Source organism: Montipora foliosa, chromosome 3 (assembly GCF_036669935.1).
Source record: "Montipora foliosa isolate CH-2021 chromosome 3, ASM3666993v2, whole genome shotgun sequence".
Classification (NCBI taxonomy): Eukaryota; Metazoa; Cnidaria; class Anthozoa; order Scleractinia; family Acroporidae; genus Montipora; species Montipora foliosa.
This window is the reverse complement of record NC_090871.1, coordinates 22,174,941-22,194,940: the sequence shown is the minus strand read 5'-3', so window position 1 is coordinate 22,194,940 and position 20,000 is coordinate 22,174,941. Positions and strand designations below refer to the sequence as shown.

At 38.3% G+C, this 20,000-nt stretch overlaps 1 pseudogene; it reads right to left on the bottom strand.

Annotated features, from left to right (window-relative positions):
• Positions 1-9,581: 9,581 nt before the first annotated feature.
• LOC137997066 (uncharacterized) overlaps positions 9,582-20,000 on the bottom strand; it is a 17,641-nt pseudogene continuing 7,222 nt past the window's right edge.

Here is a 20,000-nt window from a genome sequence, read left to right as displayed (position 1 = left end):
CATCGAATAAGAGATTTATTATTCCACTAAAAAATGTGTTATTTTGCTTCAATTTTATTTGGTGAGAGTGTTTTTAAAAAAAAGCATCATCTGTCCTTCAGGGCGCGTGCAAACGATGTAATATAAACAGCACAAAAGCCAGCCAAATGTCCTTATTTGACTGTATGGCCCTAACAACCAAAACGAATCTCTGAAGTCTCCTACAACAATAACAACAGCAATCTTGATTATTTCACCTTTTTCTGTAACTAGCGTAACATTTTAGAGCTATAAAGGGGGAAACGAAAAGATATACTTTTACAATTTAAAGGTGTCTAGGGGCTAAATAACCTAAAGTTTCCAAGTTAGCCCCTAGCTAAGGGAAGGTAATAATGTAAATTGTAGCGACTACAACAAACAATAAACAACAACGAACAACATACACATTTAAGAATTAAGACAAAAATAAGCACAAATGAAGGCCGTCGTTGGCATAATTTTATACTTATTGGATTAAGTTTTAAAAAGAAATTATTTTATCTCGACCGGAAAAGTAAAAGTACTAAGATTTTTCAAGCTAATTGTTTTACAAATTGTTTTCCAAAGTTAGTTCTTGTGCACGGCAGATAAAATTCTTTCATTTCTGGCATATCTCGTATTATAACTTTGGATATGATTAGCGTACTGAAAATAGTTATCAAAGATGTTTGGTAGTGCTTTGCTATGCCCACGATGTGCAAATTTAAGTGATTGCAACTTTAAAATAGTAAATGATAGGATATCTAAGAGGTTCATAGGAGGAGAAGCACTTTCAGCGTTCTTTCCACGAGTAGTGGTAAAACAAGTTTTTCTTATTACTGTGTTTTATTTTCTTTGTACTTTTTTAATTTGAGTTTTAAACCTACTTCCCCATGCAAGAATAGCAAAAGATATGTAGGGATGGAAAACACTGTAATAAAGTTGTTTTAATTGGGCTAGAGACATGTAATGACTTAGTTTGCTAAAAACTCCAGTATTCCAAGCAATTCTAAAACAAACGTATGCTATGTGGTGCTTCCATGAGAGCTTTTCATTAAATAAGACGCCTAAGTATTGAATATAATCTCTTTTTTCAATGATTTCACTGTTTAATTAATATATAAAGATTTTGAGAAACATAGACTATATGTAAAACTAGCGATAAAAAGTTCAGTAAACTTCCGACGTTTCGGCGACCTCATGACGCCATTATCAAGTAGTTGGAAATGAACATGCGAGTTCATAACAGATACAAAATACTCCAAATTTGCATAAGTGGAGGAGAGCTAGACAAAGACTTTAGAATGGTTAAAATCTGTTTGCACGTTCAGCCATAGTCTTAATTGTTTGATGTGCAGCATTTCAAGATGACGTACTCTTGTGGCCATCCACACGTGTATGTAGATGGCCACGCGTGTAGCACAGGATACATTGAAACTGGTACACAACGCACTGTTGATTAACCAGCTGTGGTTTGTTCTCGCATTCTTGGAGGTCTTGGGCAATTCTTCGACTGACAAAGACGGGTTGGACTGTAGTTTGGAGCTTGAGACTCAAGTCTTTCAACTGAGCCTTAACAAAGTTAGCACAATCCCGGTCCTTTTAAGGACTAAAGACTCCTAAAAGGGACCAATCTGGAGGAGCTCTGCTCTTCACCTTGGCGGGCTTTCTTTGCATCGGAGCTGCTGACCGTTTTGGCGGACTTTTCGCGCTCGTCTCGGCGACGTTTCCTGTCCCTTTGATTGCTTTTGCTCGATATTGCTGGACGTACATCGACCGGTTGCTTGGCAACCATCTTGCTTGCAACGAGATTATGCGTATGCATCAAATGGATTCCTAACGGACCAATCAGACAAAAGTCTCCATTGCTTTTCGCAATATGATTAGCAATGGAGAATTTTGTCTGATTGGTCCGTTAGGAATCCCATTTGATGCATGCGTATGTGACGACGCGTGTGATCTGAAGAGGAAATCGCGGTCACCTCGCAGCTCTAACAAGGTTGCAGCTTATTGGTTAGCGCCTTGAATTGCGTTAATTAGAAATTTGTCTGATTAAGTCCAATTGAAATGGTCATCGAGGGAATTGCTATTCGACTATTCAGTCAAATCTCTTAAGCAACAGTGTCCTGGTGCCATAAATGTAACAACTGAGTGAACAATGTGAAGTTTTTTAAAGGAATCATGTAGTTCGAGAGGGATCACTATATGAGCTCTACAAGAACATCTGAAGACCACCATTACTGCCCTTTTTACGTTGCATGGTACCGACTACACCTTGAAGCATTAGCTATAGCTGCAATGGTACGCTTATTATGCTCCCTTGACGTTCAAGAAGTCTCAGGCGTTTTACTAGTACATGTGTATGGGGAAGTAGGCCATAAGGGAGGTACAAATGGCCAACACTTCTAAGGCAAGAGAGGTGACGGTGGCTAAGGCTATACATGTGGTGGAGCGTGGTCAAGTCAACTCAGGGAGGGCTGCTACGGTAGCAAGGGTAAGCAGTGATGTGGCCATTTTGATGAGGTGATATGGCAGTTTATGTTGGTAAAGAGGGCCAGAGTACCAAGAGTGGCCAAGCTTGCCAGGGTGGCTAATGTGGCCAGAGTGGCAAGGGTGGTCAAGGTGGACAGGGTTGCCAAGGTGGCCAAGGTGGAAAGAGTGGCCAAGGTGGCGAGGGTGGAAAGGGTGGCGAGGGTGGCCGAGGTGGCGAGGGTGGCCAAGGTGGCGAGGGTGGCCAAGGTGGCTAGGGTGGCCAAGGTGGCGAGGGTGGCCAGGTTGCCAATTTCATACCAGTCGTATGCAACCTTTCCTACAACCTTTTCTATGCGCTAATTTTGATCAGAAAATTATATTTTGTCATTTGTCGTCACTGTCTCTCAATCATGCATGAGGCATTTTGAATTCTTTGTCCAAAGATTCAAAGAGAGACCTTCCTTATATTATATTTGAGTGAATTGGTCTGGATTAAAAACCTCTCTCTACAACAGAAAAGGAAGAAAGTACTGCAAGGAAATGAGCCGTTGACAACCCTCCGTAGTTTTTAGTTACTCTACAGCATATGAAGAGTATGGCTATCGCACCTGTTTTGCGGACTCTGCGGAGTTAGATGCATTTCCAAGCAGAATCGAAACTCAGCTGCCTTGACACTGGAAAGCAGTATCACTGGAAGCGACTTGCCAAACCGTTAAAAGTTAAACAAAGTAGGGAATAAATTTGTGGGGAAAAGAATAAAAAAAGACTCTCTTTATAGGTAAGTAGTAACGAAAGTTAAGAAATGTTTTATATCTTATGCCTACATTCCTTTTTACAACTACATAGTCATAGGACATCGTACTTGAAAAGAGTTAGAGGGAGTAATGAGTGTATCATGCCAATATTGTTTTTACCAAATATGAAGTGTAATTTCTGCTGTTATACATGCATGTGCTATTTATTTATGTTATTTTTCTGTCGAAATCTGTATTTGGTGAAATAAAAGTACAAATTTAAGTTAAAATTATTTTACAATTTTGGAGATACAAGTGAGTATATCGTCGTTTGCATAGTGTAATGTGCGTGTCTAGCACTACATGCCATAACAAACACGGACAGAGCTTACCTGTTAAAATGAACTACCATGTAGCATGAAAATGTTGCGGCTTTTAATTTCTGGGGATTTTGCGGATGAATCCTTATCCGCAAAAAGGGTTCCAAAAATATAATACAAATATAAAAAACAAAAATATGACACCCGCCAAAGAAAACGCGCCAAAAACAACTCCCCTCAGTCAAATTAAAAACTGCGCTTTTTGATAGATTTGTGCCAAGCGATGTACACTGGATCCATTGAGATGTCGAGTGTTGACACCCAATGCAAAGACAAGCTCAAGTAATTTCCGTCGCTATCGAGAGGGAGGTCATTCGCGCGACGTCCTCTGGTATAAAACTAATGGCTTATACCTCCGTCCTCGGGCTTTATCTCTTACGTAACTAATAAAATTACAAAATGACATTTACCATATCTGCATACAGGTAATTGGAAAATTGATAGCGCTTATTGCATTTGTGAATTAAGATATATTAAGAAGCTCTTTTCTTTTTTGAAACATTAAATGGATATATTTACGTAATAATTTAGATGTAACCTTGTTTTCTGCTGTAAGTAAATATTTTGTCTTCTCCTTATCACTTCAATTGGTGTAACGAGCGCCAGCGTTTGAAATATGCGAGTGCAGCTCCCTTCTTAAAGTGGTAAACCCCCGACAATACATGAATGGGTGAGTGCGTGAATGATTGAATGAATGGATAACTTTATTTATGAGGCAACAAAAGGTTTGCAATTGCTGCAAAATCTGTGGGGACACCTAAAACAAGTTACAATCATCAAAACTATGTACAAAATAAAAATTACAATAACAGCTATAAAACTAAAAATAAAACTAAGAATAAATGGTAATGGTAATGGTAATTAATTTATATAGCGCATTTTCTATTAATATATTCGAATGCGCTTTACAAGCAAGGGATCTATGGGTGAGATCGGACATCAGCATATATAGGCACCGCTGGCAGCCGCTATCAGTCCATTAGCGATCTCACCCAGCACATGAATGAATGAAATGAATAAATAGTCAAGTTGGACACAGATGACATTTGCACCCTCATCAATGAAAATGATTAAACCCCTGTTTCCAATGAAATTTTTACAGTGGACGTATTTATCTTGCCGGTAAACGAAGAATCCGTTTTCAGGTTGAATCCGTTGACAAGTAAATAATGAAAAGAACACAGTCGGGTTAAACTTGTTCGTCGGTGTAGTGTCGTGGTGAAGATATAGAAGTATAGATCTTGAGGGTTCGAGTTCTGGTAAGTGTATAGTACAGTTCTTTGTTCCCCTTTCCTGTTGTAATGTTGAGAATGAATGGAGAAGTATGAATACAAAAACCGATAAAGGGCGGATCGTGGGGGAGATGAATAGGGTGGTTAGCCACCCCCTATTTTGACTTCATTTTTTTCTACTTATGTGCCCTTTATTGTATTTATATTTTTGCTGGAACCAATACTGTTTATCTGACGTTACCGGCTTTTGTTAATGCCAAATATAAACAAAGTCAAAATGGCCGCCTCAATTATCCGTACTTGGTCAGAGTGTATGTTGCCAGTATAATTTGTTCTCCGGTTTAATCCATTTTACTTAGATTGAATTGGTGATCCGCGTTTTACGCAATCCGATGAAGTGAACAGACTTTTTCCTTTTAACCCAACTTAGGGCCAGGTTAGGATTATTTTTGGTTCTTATACATGGTTATTAAACAAAAGTAAATTATGCAAAGAAATGTGCTGGTTAGGAATGTTCGTCGTTTGAGCGTAGTGGTGAAGACACAGAACTATATTTCTAGAGGGTCCGAGTTCCAGTACCGGTAAGTGCATAATACAGGGTCGTAGCGCGGTATATATTTCCGTAACTGATCCCATACTTTTACCCAAAATTTGGATTCCTGATGCGAAAAACGACGAAAATTTGGATCCCTGAACCTGCAAAAATTTGATCCCTGATTCCTGATTCCATGAAAAACACTGCTGATCCCGATAGCACGCGTTGTGATTCCAAATCCTGGGGCTGTGATCCCTGATCCCGGCCCTTTTCAGGCCTTTGATCCCTGATCCATACCTCGTTACGACCCTGATAGTAGACTTCATTCTAAAATTCTTTCCCTATTATGTTGTTATGTTGAGACTGAATGGATAACCGATAAGATGATACGAAACATTAAGAAGATGTCTCGAGATGCGTATTGGGCGTTACAATTCAAAGTAATCTCAAAGGGAATTTGCACATTAATGAGGTTGTGGCTACGGCGTCAAAGAGGCTGCATATTCTTCGTGTCCTCAAACGCGGCGGAGTACCACCTGCCGACCTACTTAAGGTTTATTTTGCGCTTAGATCTGCGGCGCACGGTCACGATGATCGGGAAAGTTGAATCTAGTTTTACTTTCCCGACCATTACGACGCTTCCGACTAAGGCAATTTTTAATGGAAACGCGTGTCTCTGTCCTATCGGCGGCACACTATTGTTCCCCTTGTAACACCTCCAATGAGACTTGAAGTGCGCTCCTTATTTTCTTCTCTTCGCAGAGGATTAGTGGTGCGCTTGTCTGCGATCGCTTCAAATTTAAATGGGATAATTTGCCTCCTGTGTTTATGATCGTCTGCGATGAGCCCGACGCAGTCAGCTTTTGGATGGTTGCGGACCGTTGCAGATCATACAGAAACCAGGCTTTAGGGAGTAGGGTTGCTGCATTGGAGAGAGCGTTTGCCTTCCACAAACGTGGGATGAGTGCATGGTTCTCTCTGGGTACCCACGTTTTCTCTCAAGAACAAACATTTCATTCGACCTGATTTGATTTGTAATATCCATAATTAGATAGTTTAATAAAGGCGTCATCATCATCATCATTATTTCAATATTGTGCCATAGGTTGCTCGCACTGCATGTAACTTGGTGCAAGTTAAAAACATGACAATGGCAGTACGCTATGATGTTATTTTAATGTTAATGACAGTAACTTTTTGTATAGCTTGTTCCTTTTACCAGTGGGTATTAGGAGAAGGAAATTCATTTATTAAAGTTAAGGTCATCTTTAAAGTTGACAATTGAGATGAAGAATGTAATAAATATTCATGTCTTTGGTCATAGCTGAAAGCAACATTGGCTTGATTTTCTCCACACACAAGGAACTGTGGAAAGTCACTTTCTTTACATGTAATTTGCAAGGGACAAGGAAGTCCAGTCAGAAGGCACCTCCTTCTTTTATCAGGAGGCAACCAGAATACAGCTGGCACCTCAGAGTAGGTTAAAGTTATTTCCTTGACTGTCTAAACATCGGGCTTTGCTTTGATAATTAATATTCTGATTACAGAAAAGAAAGTTATTTACGATGTCTTCATTTTCCCTAACAATGTATTTGGTATGGTTCAGCAAAAAGGTTCTTGAAGTTATGTCAAAGACATTACTTGTGGTTTTGGTGGATGATCCCCTAATTTCGCAGCAGCTTGGGAAATTCTTAAACCAGACACAGAGTGGACTGATGCAAGGCTCTGCAACATTTGGAATGCAGACCCCAAGGGCATCCTTACTGATATCCAGCAACAGTAAGGAAGTAGAAAGGTAATAGCATTCCCTCTGTTTTTTTTTATTTACTAAATTAACATTAACCTGCATTGCAGACGTAATCTAACACCGGTTTGCAATGTCTCTGAACCAGCACCAAGATCCTTATTCTGGACTCCCAACGGACTCAACGAACAAGCGCTAGTGCATTTTTCCCTTAAACCTGATTGGCTAGTGCCAGTCTTGTCTAACAACTGTTTATCTTAACAGACCAAACATGGTGCATACTTAAATCCTGGTATGCTGCTGGGAGCCCAGAACAAGGATTTCGGTACTGGTTCGCACACGGACAAAACCACAGGTTTGGTTTCGACTGTGGCGCAGGCTAAATTAACATGAACTTACTTGGAGACACTCTAGAGAGCCATAACTTTAGCATTTTGTGGAAACTGTCACGTGTCACTGTCATTCAAAGTAATATCGATTACCATCATCGTCATCATGAAAGTTTTGGTCACCTGCTATTTTTTATTTTGCATAACACTCTGCAGGCCCATCAGCACTGCTAAAAGTTCAACTGAATGATATTTGTTATGTCAGGGTAAAATTCGTGTTGTTGTGTACCAATACGAGACAACAAGTGCATGTACCATTTTTCGCCTGAAAGCTGTCTTTTGAAATTACTGAGAACATCATCCCTTTTTGCAAATAGGGTGGCTGGCAGAGTGACCCGTTTCAATTATACTTGGGATGAAGCACACTCCGACAATGAAGGGGGCAGGGAGACGCAACTACTTGATTTCATGGATAACAACAAGGTATTCAAACTGTTAATTTTTACACTGAGTATTCTCGCACTTTACAAAAACATGCAGGCTCAAGTTCAAACGTCAATGCCGTCAATCAAATTAGCAGTCTGGGTCAAAGGCTGCATAAAAAAAACCGTTTAATTCAATTTTTACCTATAGAATCTGCTCATTATTGGAAAGGTTCGTTTTTGAAAAGGTATATTATGACAATGCTGCAATTAGCAAAGCACCAAACATAACCTTCAAGGTTAGCTCATTGCCCCCATCAATTCAACTTTTCAACTTAACTAGTCATCAAGACTGCAAGTTCAAAACTTGGCTCACTTGGATGTACTTTAGTCAACACAAGATGAGGGTTATTTAAGGACGGTGCCTACTAATTCACAGGTATTTTTGCGCGGTTTACCTAATATGCGGGAAAAGCAGATCATAACAAGCGTTATTGAAATCCAAAAAGAAAATTGGGGTTAACCACGCATTTTTCGAATATAATTAATCAACAATATCTCTGAAAAATGCGTGGTTACCCCCAATTTTCTTTTTGGACACCAAGATCAGTTGCTAAGTTCTGCTTTCTCCGCATAGTTTTGAACCGCGCAAAAATATCCCTGTATTAATAAGCATCAGCGGTAGGAAATCTGAGTATCTCGAGATGCACAGAACGTATGCGCAATAACAATAGTAGGCACCGTCCTTAAGGTACATGTAATCAAGCAAAGGTATAAAGAAAATCTGATGCCTTTACTCCCTAATAGGTCACCCAGGGACAAGTTAAATTATCTGATACGAGCCAGAGAACTGAATATATATACATGTATGAACACAGTAAGAGGATCATGGGTGAAGGAGTTAAGGTGCTACAGCCACGGAGTTGTCTAACATTACACTAACTATAACTAGAAATTGGTCAATCATTCACTAAACATGATATCAACTCAGTAGTTCTTGTCAACCATCCAAAACAGGGTCTGTTTGTTGCCTGGGCCATACGATACCTGCCTTTGTGGGAGGAAATTGTCCACGACCATGGAGACTAACTAAGGTCTCTTGTCAAGAAAGTTGTAACCCATCAGCAACCCAGATGGGTGAAGGACACAATGTACTGCATCATGGTTAACATAATGGTAAGCAATCAAAACTTTCTATTTTGCCGCCAAACAAGCTCCACATAACCATACTTATTTTGTCTGTAACCATTTCTTCTTCTTGTCATATATTCATGCATCAGCAAACAAGGTGTTACATGTAGACATAAAGGACCTATTGTCCAAAATTGCTGCATTAAATGCCGCCAAACTAGAGAGACCTCCCTTCTTCTGGTGCATCCAGCCGGATGCCTTAGACAAATTGAATCAAGATGGGCCAGGCAAGGTACAATACCATATTTACCCGTGTATAAGTCGACCTTTTATGGCCTCAAATCGCCCTCGACTTATACATGGGTCAAAGATTTCGAGCCAACTTCCCGCTAAATAATTTATTCAAAATTAACATCATTAATAAAATGATAATGTGGTCTTTGGGCATAACAAACGCAGTGGACAAAAGACTTCAAAATGAATGACGAAAGACTTCAAAATGAATGTAATTAAGCAATTCCAGTTGAAATGAAAAAGAATTTGTTTTAATTTAAATGTTGAAGATACTCACAAGGACAAATATGAAATAGACACTGGAAATTTTTGTTTTCCAAAGGCGGAAAGCTATAAAAAACATTCTTGTTTCTTCAAATAAAACGCGATCCTTCAAGGGCTTAGTAACCTGGCGCAATACCTCGTGTTTGCGTGCAAGCATGATCGTCACTCGTGTTGCCTGAAAATGCTGGTTGGTAATGATTGTTTTTTTATTCTTTTTACAAACCTAGATGATTTAAATGCTTTTGTTTGGTTTAAGAGTTTTGTTTCGTTTGCCATGTGAGAAATTATAAGTCAAGCACCAATTAAACCTTGCACATTTCGCATCGTTTTTGAAGTTATTTTCAAAGATTGACTCCTGCTTCTGTGATGTTGTGCTTATCCTCTAAAGCCCTTTATCCTTGAACAACGAAACAGGTTAGTTTGAGGTTTACATGTTCGATTTTCTGAGAACTTTTTCGAAATTCAAGGACAAAATGCCCGCACATACAACAACCGCTGAACCACAAAACTATTAAGCGCTTGAGGCCCTTAATCTTTTGTGAATCCACAGTTCCAGAAATCGAAGAATGCAAGATTAGTATCCCATGAACATTTAGCAAAGAAATTAAGAAATTGCATTTTTTGTCATCAAAAATGGGGGGTCGACTTATACATGGGATCGACTTATACACCGGTAAATACGGTATGTTGTGGTTGAAAATGAAATTATTGTTTGAATAAAATAATAATTGGAGGGTGTAAAAAGCAGGTTGCAGGTTAGGGTTGTAAGTAACTGTTTTACCATAACTGCAAAAAAACCCAAACCTTTACCAAGCACAACATATACAGGTCACATTACATAACCTCAAATTTCAAAGTTTAAAATAACTTCTCCATTTGTAAAGGCTAGATAATTCCCACATACCATAAACAAGGCAAACAAATGGTTGGATATAAAATTATTTTCAAGTTCACCCAAATGAAAACTGTTGAATTCTTCTTCTTTCCGTGTAATTTGCACTTTTTGGTTTTTCTTTATGCCTTTTGTATGCTTTGCCAATCATGGAAGCCATCTGCCTAAATTGACTAAAATGGTTTGATGCAGCTTTCAATCTCTAAAGTTTGGCATGGTCTGTCTCAGAACTTTGATATTTTTTTGAAGATCCTCATGTGGTTCAATCCAGCTGTGAATGTCAAGACCTCACATGACGTGGACTTTGAACCTGCAATTGCCATCAAGTCTGAAACCTTGGGGCAATTCCACAGTGTCTCGCGTACTGCAAGTAAAACTTAATTAAGTGATCATATCTTTCAACTGTGAAATTATAATTTAATGACTGAACTTTGGTAATAATATTTCAAGGCCTGATACAGGCTTAGGTATGGGTACAGTAAGACAAGAGAGGTACAGTAAACACCTGCATATAAGAATGTAGAATGTTACGTACCTGTTACGATGAAAATTTCATAAGAATCCAAAGTGTTATCCCAAAAAAATTAAACAGGATGTTATTTTATAAAATGGCCTTGAAATTTCAGGCGACTGCAACAACAGCTCTCATTTGTCATGCATATTTTGAAAATTCTGGCCTTTATGGTTCGATAGCAAATTGGCCTTCAGGCTTTCTGGGCCTCTACGTTTTAGATCTTACAGTTTCATATCATGACTTCATGTCTACACCATACATGTAAAGAACAGAATAAGGTGTAGTTTTGCTTTGCTGCTATTAGTGAAAAAATGTAGAAATGACCCTTACAGCCACCTGCCATAGAGTAGACATCCATTGTGGAAATAAGAACCAATTTAACATATTGACCTCTGAGAGTGACAATTAAAAGAATTTTCTCGTCAAGGGGGAGTGACCTTGGGCATTTGAGGTGTGAACAGGTTAAGCACCTAGATAGTCTAAAACTGCTATAAATACCATTTTTATCAGAACCCATTTAGCCTATCTTGGAAAAAATCTAGGTTCTTATGTGCGACTGTTTACTGTAAGACACCTCCTCATTTCTACTTGCAAGAGGTGACAGATGAAATTAAAAATGCCACGGCCAATGGATTCAGTGTAACCTGCCCATTTGCCATTGATGAAAAAGCAACGATCATGGACGTGCGGAAGAAAAACAACAAAAGTCTTGTGACTAATTCGAAAGCCCACAAAATACCAGTGCAACTTCTAGAGCCATTCTTTGTTGCATATGTTAGACATTGTAAGTCCCAGCACCTTGCTTTGTCACTAGTGTACAGTTCACAATACACAAGTGTTAGCTCTTCCTCCAGGCAAATAAATTGATTTCATATACTTTAAGATGGGGAGAATATGGAACTTAATTCTGACCTAGGGGTCAATCCATAACCTTTTTGCAACAAAAAAAATTATCATTACCTAAATTTGTAAAAATTTGTAAGAGTTTACTATTGACTGATGCAACTCAGCATTGATGATTAAAAATGAAGTACACAGTCCTGTAACATATTATTTGACATTCCTTGACTGATAATAATAATTCAAATATATAGATATATGTATACAATGTGCCCTCCCGGTTGTCACCATAATGGCTTTATGGCAACTCCTGAACTTGGGCACAGGATGTACGGTTACACATTGCTGGATTGCATTGTGGAGTCACAAGAGTGCTCAAACTGCAAGCAGTGAGCGAAGCATAATGCCAATACTGAACATGTACATAATTTGTATACACTTAAGGGTTCAGAATTTCGACAATGTTCTGATCAACACGTTTTTTCCCAACAGTGGCTGGTATTCGAGAACAACCTGGGTGCGAGGCACCAAAACTACCAGACCTCACATAAGAAAAAGTCGACGAGACTACGTCTGATTTTTGCGATTTTCAAGAACTTGTACATATAACCGATACAATCGCTATGAAAGTCAAAGGTAAACCTCAATAATTAATGAAATACCTGCTTTACAAAGCCTTTCAAACCACACTTGACAAACTTGCTACTTTCAGCATTCAACCAGAAACCTACAAAGGAACAAGATAGCCCTAGAAGGCCAACCCAAGCAGAGGTTTTGAAGGTATAAATTAGGCAAATGCTATATGGCATTCAATTTTTATGAACACATAGCTAGTTGGGCAAGATTAGCCATGGTACCGTCAATGGGTAAGAACACTTCAACAACATTTGACTTAGTTACTAAAATTCAATGTTTTTAAGGTTTTGTCACCAGGAAGTGAGACAACCTAACGAACCTACACACCGAAAAGGAAAAGGGCCTTTGAAAGGGTGGGTAACTTCAAAGAAATTAATGACTTTATTTAAATAGCTTAAGTTAATAAGCAATAGAACATACGGTAATGAGGATACCTAAACTTCGAGCCAGGATTCGAGCTAGGATCCCAGCCAGGATTCGAATTGGAATAAAAAAAGCAATGTTCTGTAAATAATAAAAGGTAAAAAGGTCTATTGACAGGGCAGGGGATTAAAGCCGATGCAATGGTAATCATTGTCCATTAAATGTTTGGGGAGATGACAATCTAGCATGTAATTTAACCCTTTCAGGCCCGAGGGGTTCCCCATTGACGAGTAAAATCGTCTGGCGTTAGACAGAGTAAAATCTATAAGTGCCATTTGGCACTATCGGGCCTGAAAGGTTTAACGGGGACATAGTTTTTGGATGCTGTTAGCTTAACCCTTTTAGGCCCGAGGGGTTCCCCATTGACGAGTAAAATCGTCTGGCGTTAGACAGAGTAAAATCTATAAGTGCCATTTGGCACTATCGGGCCTGAAAGGTTTAACGGGGACATAGTTTTTGGATGCTGTTAGCTTAACCCTTTTAGGCCCGAGGGGTTCCCCATTGACGAGTAAAATCGTCTGGCGTTAGACAGAGTAAAATCTATAAGTGCCATTTGGCACTATCGGGCCTGAAAGGGTTAAACGGGGACATAGTTTTTGGATGCTGTTAGCTTAAACGGGGACATAGTTTTTGGATGCTGTTAGCTTAACAAAGGCAACAATTTTAGTTGCAAGTCTTTCTTCAGGTATCTGGAACCCAGTGGGGAACTTAACACCAAGTCTATGGAGTGGAAATAGCTGTGAGACAAATAATTGGCATAAAAACTGATGCATCGGCAGATCTTGTAAACATTTTAATACACAGTTTTTAAGTGGAGACGTATAGTGTCTCAAGTATAGGTGAATCGCAAAACTTGACTATCTGTCTTTCATTTTTTGTCAATCTATTAAAAAATTAATGCAAACTTGAATATAATGTGGAAAGAACTGCTTTGGAGATGACAAGAACTAAAAATTCACTCTTGTGCTTTGATCTGAAATAACATTGAAGTACAGTTTTTAAAGAGGGCTATATTGCAAAATTGAAACAATGCTGTGTAACAAGTGAACTTCTGATCAAACATTATACTATGTCACGCTATTAAGGGCAAATCTTGGGTTCATCATGAGTTTAAAATTTGAAAATATTTATGTGGAATTCCTTCGCTGATAAAATTGTTACATTCACAAACGAAATGATTCTAAGCAAAATCGACCTTTATCTAGGCGATTTGCCATCAACTTGAAAAATGTCCAGCTGACTTTTGTCAAGATTACCCAAATGCAATCCATTTCAATCTTGTCCATTTGTGTCCATCTGTGCTTCTCTTTTCTATTGCTGTATTTCTTTTAGTTAGTTCAACAGTTTTAAGTGGTCATTGCAATGTTGTATTGTACATTTTGGGCATTTTGTGTGTCATGGAATTACATCACTTTGCGTGACATTGCCCCTTTTATGTTATTTTTATAATAACAAACAACAATGAATGCAATGGTTCAGCTCAGTGTGAGCAATGATTTGTGCTTTGATCCGAAATCATTTTGTACCGTCCAACATAACAATTTTATGTGGCTAAAAGTAATTTAGGCAAAGTTTGAGTCGAGCCAATGCTGGCCAGTGGTTTCTCACAGCAATCATGCTCAGTGTGGTCTCATACATGGTTTTTGCAGGGCTCACATGTTTTGCTTGCCAGCTGTGTGAGAATTTACAGTTTGCTTTGAGTGCCGTTCATGCCTTTTGAGTGCTTTTGCTCCCTCAATTCCCTCCTTTTCATTGGTGACGGTGAGTATTAGGGGTCGTAAGTATCTCCACTGACTCTGTCAGTGTGCCGGTGCCTGGTGGTTGCCGCTCTCAGGGTTGCAATGGATACCTACATGCTCTTCTCCAGGCTCATATCTTGGCTCCACCGTCCCTAAGGCACATTTCCCAAGCTCATGAATTGGCGATGAGTTTAAACAGTATAAAAACAAAGTAAAAACTCACCATGACTCTTCAGACGATGCCACTTGAACAAGCTTGTAAACTATACCTATAACAATCAAAGGCTCGCTGTTGCCACTGGAAATATTTTGTAATCACCAAGGCCGATGAGTTTAACCCTTTCACTCCCACTAGTGCCACTTATAGATTTTACTCTGTCTAACGCCAGACGATTTTACTCGTCAATGGGGAACCCCATGTGTCTGAAAGGGTTAACAACAGCTGGATTCACTCAAAAACTATGTCCCCATTAAACAGTATAAAAACAGAATAAAAACTCACCATGACTCTTCAGACGATGCCACTTGACCAAATTTGTAAACTATACCTACAACAATCAAAGGCTCGCTGTTGCCACTGGGAATATTTTGTAATCACCATTCATTATCCTCAATCGGAAATATATTTATTTATAAAAATTATTTATTTAAATTCACTCTAACACTGCATTAACTTAACCAACACCAGGCCCAGGGTATTGTAATCTACAGGGCCCGGTTCAAATGTGGAACTTCACAAATCAGACGATGCCAATGCTTACATAATGTACACACATTTCACATTTTATTTAACAAATGAAGAAGCCCAAGCAGTGTATTACAGTGTGATAAAACACAAGGGCATTTAAGAACACGAGGGAAATATAGAAAACATGAGCCGCATTTGTCGAGTGAACTAAAATATCTGGAGTGTTTTATCATAGAGAAATACACGGCTTACAGTGTAGGCTTCTTCATTTGCTTTATGTGGCTAAAAACAATAAAACACTCTTTTCCTATAATTATTTTATACTCTGATAAAACATGGGTTTTTGACCAATCAGAGCGTATGAAGGGTCCTATCTATATTACAATAATTATTAGATAAGTAATTGAGGTTAGGTGTCCCCAATTAGTATACATTGTGTGCTAGGGACTTAAACACGTTGAAGTTCTTATCCTATCTTATAGCTCATTTGCATTAGAATCGGTAGATGTACTACAAATATTAAACAATTATTGGATGAGGTTGAGCATGATATCATGAATTATCAAAACCGAGGTCTGTGTTATCTGCCGAAGCAGAAGGCTGAGGCAGATAACACAGACACGACGTTTTGATAATTCATGATATCATGGGAAAACCGAATTCAATAATTGTTTTATTATACATTTTTCACATAATTCATCCTCAGAAACAGAAGCGAAGATGAGTAGCACAATCATGACTCCATTTTGCGTTACATAGGTCAAAAAACCTTCAAAGGCTAAAATGCTCTCTTTATTGTTTCTCCATGTCCACTTTTGCTTTTGATGTTTGTTTCAAGCAAATTCATGCAAAAAGTTACGGTTATGCAATATAGAAAGCAGTTTTTCCATTTCCCATAATCCTTTGTGGGGATGGCCTATTTCAGATTCTGGCCTTTTTCTTCTAAAATAAAGAGTTATTTACAAGCAGCAAGTTATTATTCTACATAATTAGGGAAAATACATGTTGGCTTTGATAATCAGGGCTGCTATGTTCTGATTCTGAGCAAATGTTTCCCCATTGAAATTCACTCAGTCACATCAAACACATGCTTGATCATGCTGTATTGTATTGCATAATTTATTCTAGCCCTTAAGAATTGCTTGGTACACCCCGATTGTTTTTTTGTCACAAGAACGAAGCAAAACATTTCATCTCTGCCCGAGTTATGGCGGATTTTTGATGGAAGATTTTGGAGGGAAGCGTACTTGTGGAGGTTTATGTTATATCCATAATTAGATAGTTTAATAAAGGCGTCATCATCATCATCATTATTTCAATATTGTGCCATAGGTTGCTCGCACTGCATGTAACTTGGTGTAAGTTACAAACATGACAATGGCAGTACGCTATGATGTTATTTTAAGGTTAATGACAGTAACTTTTTGTATTTTTTTTTGTTGTTAAAAGCTGGCTTGTTCCTTTTACCAGTGGGTGTTAGGAGAAGGAAATTCCTTTCTTAAAGTTAAGGTCATCTTTAAAGTTGACAATTGAGATGAAGAATGTAATAAATATTCATGTCTTTGGTCATAGCTGAAAGCAACATTGGCTTGATTTTCTCCACACACAAGAACTGTGGAAAGTCACTTTCTTTACATGCAATTTGCAAGGGACAAGGAATTCCAGTCAGAAGGCACCTCCTTCTTTTATCAGGAGGCAACCAGAATACAGCTGGCACCTCAGAGTAGCTCAAGGTTATCTCCTTGACTGTCTAAACATCGGGCTTTGCTTTGATAATTAATATTCCGATTACAGAACTTTTCAAAGAAAGTTATTTATGATGTCTTCATTTTTCCTAACAATGTATTTGGTATGGTTCAGCAAAAAGGTTATTGAAGTTATGTCAAAGACATCACTTGTGGTTTTGGTGGACGATCCCCTAATTTCGCAGCAGCTTGGGAAATTCTTAAACCAGACACAGAGTGGACTGATGCAAGGCTCTGCAACATTTGGAATGCAGACCCCAACGGCATCCTTACTGATATCCATGAGTTTAACCCTTTCACTCCCAATAGTGCCACTTATAGATTTTACTCTGTCTAACGCCAGACGATTTTACTCGTCAATGGGGAACCCCATGTGTCTGAAAGGGTTAACAACAGCTGGATTCACTCAAAAACTGTCCCCATTAAACAGTATAAAAACAGAATAAAAACTCACCATGACTCTTCAGACGATGCCACTTGACCAAATTTGTAAACTATACCTACAACAATCAAAGGCTCGCTGTTGCCACTGGGAATATTTTGTAATCACCATTCATTATCCTCAATCGGAAATATATTTATTTATAAAAATTATTTATTTAAATTCACTCTAACACTGCATTAACTTAACCAACACCAGGCCCAGGGTATTGTAATCTACAGGGCCCGGTTCAAATGTGGAACTTCACAAATCAGACGATGCCAATGCTTACATAATGTACACACATTTCACATTTTATTTAACAAATGAAGAAGCCCAAGCAGTGTATTACAGTGTGATAAAACACAAGGGCATTTAAGAACACGAGGGAAATATAGAAAACATGAGCCGCATTTGTCGAGTGAACTAAAATATCTGGAGTGTTTTATCATAGAGAAATACACGGCTTACAGTGTAGGCTTCTTCATTTGCTTTATGTGGCTAAAAACAATAAAACACTCTTTTCCTATAATTATTTTATACTCTGATAAAACATGGGTTTTTGACCAATCAGAGCGTATGAAGGGTCCTATCTATATTACAATAATTATTAGATAAGTAATTGAGGTTAGGTGTCCCCAATTAGTATACATTGTGTGCTAGGGACTTAAACACGTTGAAGTTCTTATCCTATCTTATAGCTCATTTGCATTAGAATCGGTAGATGTACTACAAATATTAAACAATTATTGGATGAGGTTGAGCATGATATCATGAATTATCAAAACCGAGGTCTGTGTTATCTGCCGAAGCAGAAGGCTGAGGCAGATAACACAGACACGACGTTTTGATAATTCATGATATCATGGGAAAACCGAATTCAATAATTGTTTTATTATACATTTTTCACATAATTCATCCTCAGAAACAGAAGCGAAGATGAGTAGCACAATCATGACTCCATTTTGCGTTACATAGGTCAAAAAACCTTCAAAGGCTAAAATGCTCTCTTTATTGTTTCTCCATGTCCACTTTTGCTTTTGATGTTTGTTTCAAGCAAATTCATGCAAAAAGTTACGGTTATGCAATATAGAAAGCAGTTTTTCCATTTCCCATAATCCTTTGTGGGGATGGCCTATTTCAGATTCTGGCCTTTTTCTTCTAAAATAAAGAGTTATTTACAAGCAGCAAGTTATTATTCTACATAATTAGGGAAAATACATGTTGGCTTTGATAATCAGGGCTGCTATGTTCTGATTCTGAGCAAATGTTTCCCCATTGAAATTCACTCAGTCACATCAAACACATGCTTGATCATGCTGTATTGTATTGCATAATTTATTCTAGCCCTTAAGAATTGCTTGGTACACCCCGATTGTTTTTTTGTCACAAGAACGAAGCAAAACATTTCATCTGTGCCCGAGTTATGGCGGATTTTTGATGGAAGATTTTGGAGGGAAGCGTACTTGTGGAGGTTTATGTTATATCCATAATTAGATAGTTTAATAAAGGCGTCATCATCATCATCATTATTTCAATATTGTGCCATAGGTTGCTCGCACTGCATGTAACTTGGTGTAAGTTACAAACATGACAATGGCAGTACGCTATGATGTTATTTTAAGGTTAATGACAGTAACTTTTTGTATTTTTTTTTGTTGTTAAAAGCTGGCTTGTTCCTTTTACCAGTGGGTGTTAGGAGAAGGAAATTCCTTTCTTAAAGTTAAGGTCATCTTTAAAGTTGACAATTGAGATGAAGAATGTAATAAATATTCATGTCTTTGGTCATAGCTGAAAGCAACATTGGCTTGATTTTCTCCACACACAAGAACTGTGGAAAGTCACTTTCTTTACATGCAATTTGCAAGGGACAAGGAATTCCAGTCAGAAGGCACCTCCTTCTTTTATCAGGAGGCAACCAGAATACAGCTGGCACCTCAGAGTAGCTCAAGGTTATCTCCTTGACTGTCTAAACATCGGGCTTTGCTTTGATAATTAATATTCCGATTACAGAACTTTTCAAAGAAAGTTATTTATGATGTCTTCATTTTTCCTAACAATGTATTTGGTATGGTTCAGCAAAAAGGTTATTGAAGTTATGTCAAAGACATCACTTGTGGTTTTGGTGGACGATCCCCTAATTTCGCAGCAGCTTGGGAAATTCTTAAACCAGACACAGAGTGGACTGATGCAAGGCTCTGCAACATTTGGAATGCAGACCCCAACGGCATCCTTACTGATATCCATGAGTTTAACCCTTTCACTCCCAATAGTGCCACTTATAGATTTTACTCTGTCTAACGCCAGACGATTTTACTCGTCAATGGGGAACCCCATGTGTCTGAAAGGGTTAACAACAGCTGGATTCACTCAAAAACTGTCCCCATTAAACAGTATAAAAACAGAATAAAAACTCACCATGACTCTTCAGACGATGCCACTTGACCAAATTTGTAAACTATACCTACAACAATCAAAGGCTCGCTGTTGCCACTGGGAATATTTTGTAATCACCATTCATTATCCTCAATCGGAAATATATTTATTTATAAAAATTATTTATTTAAA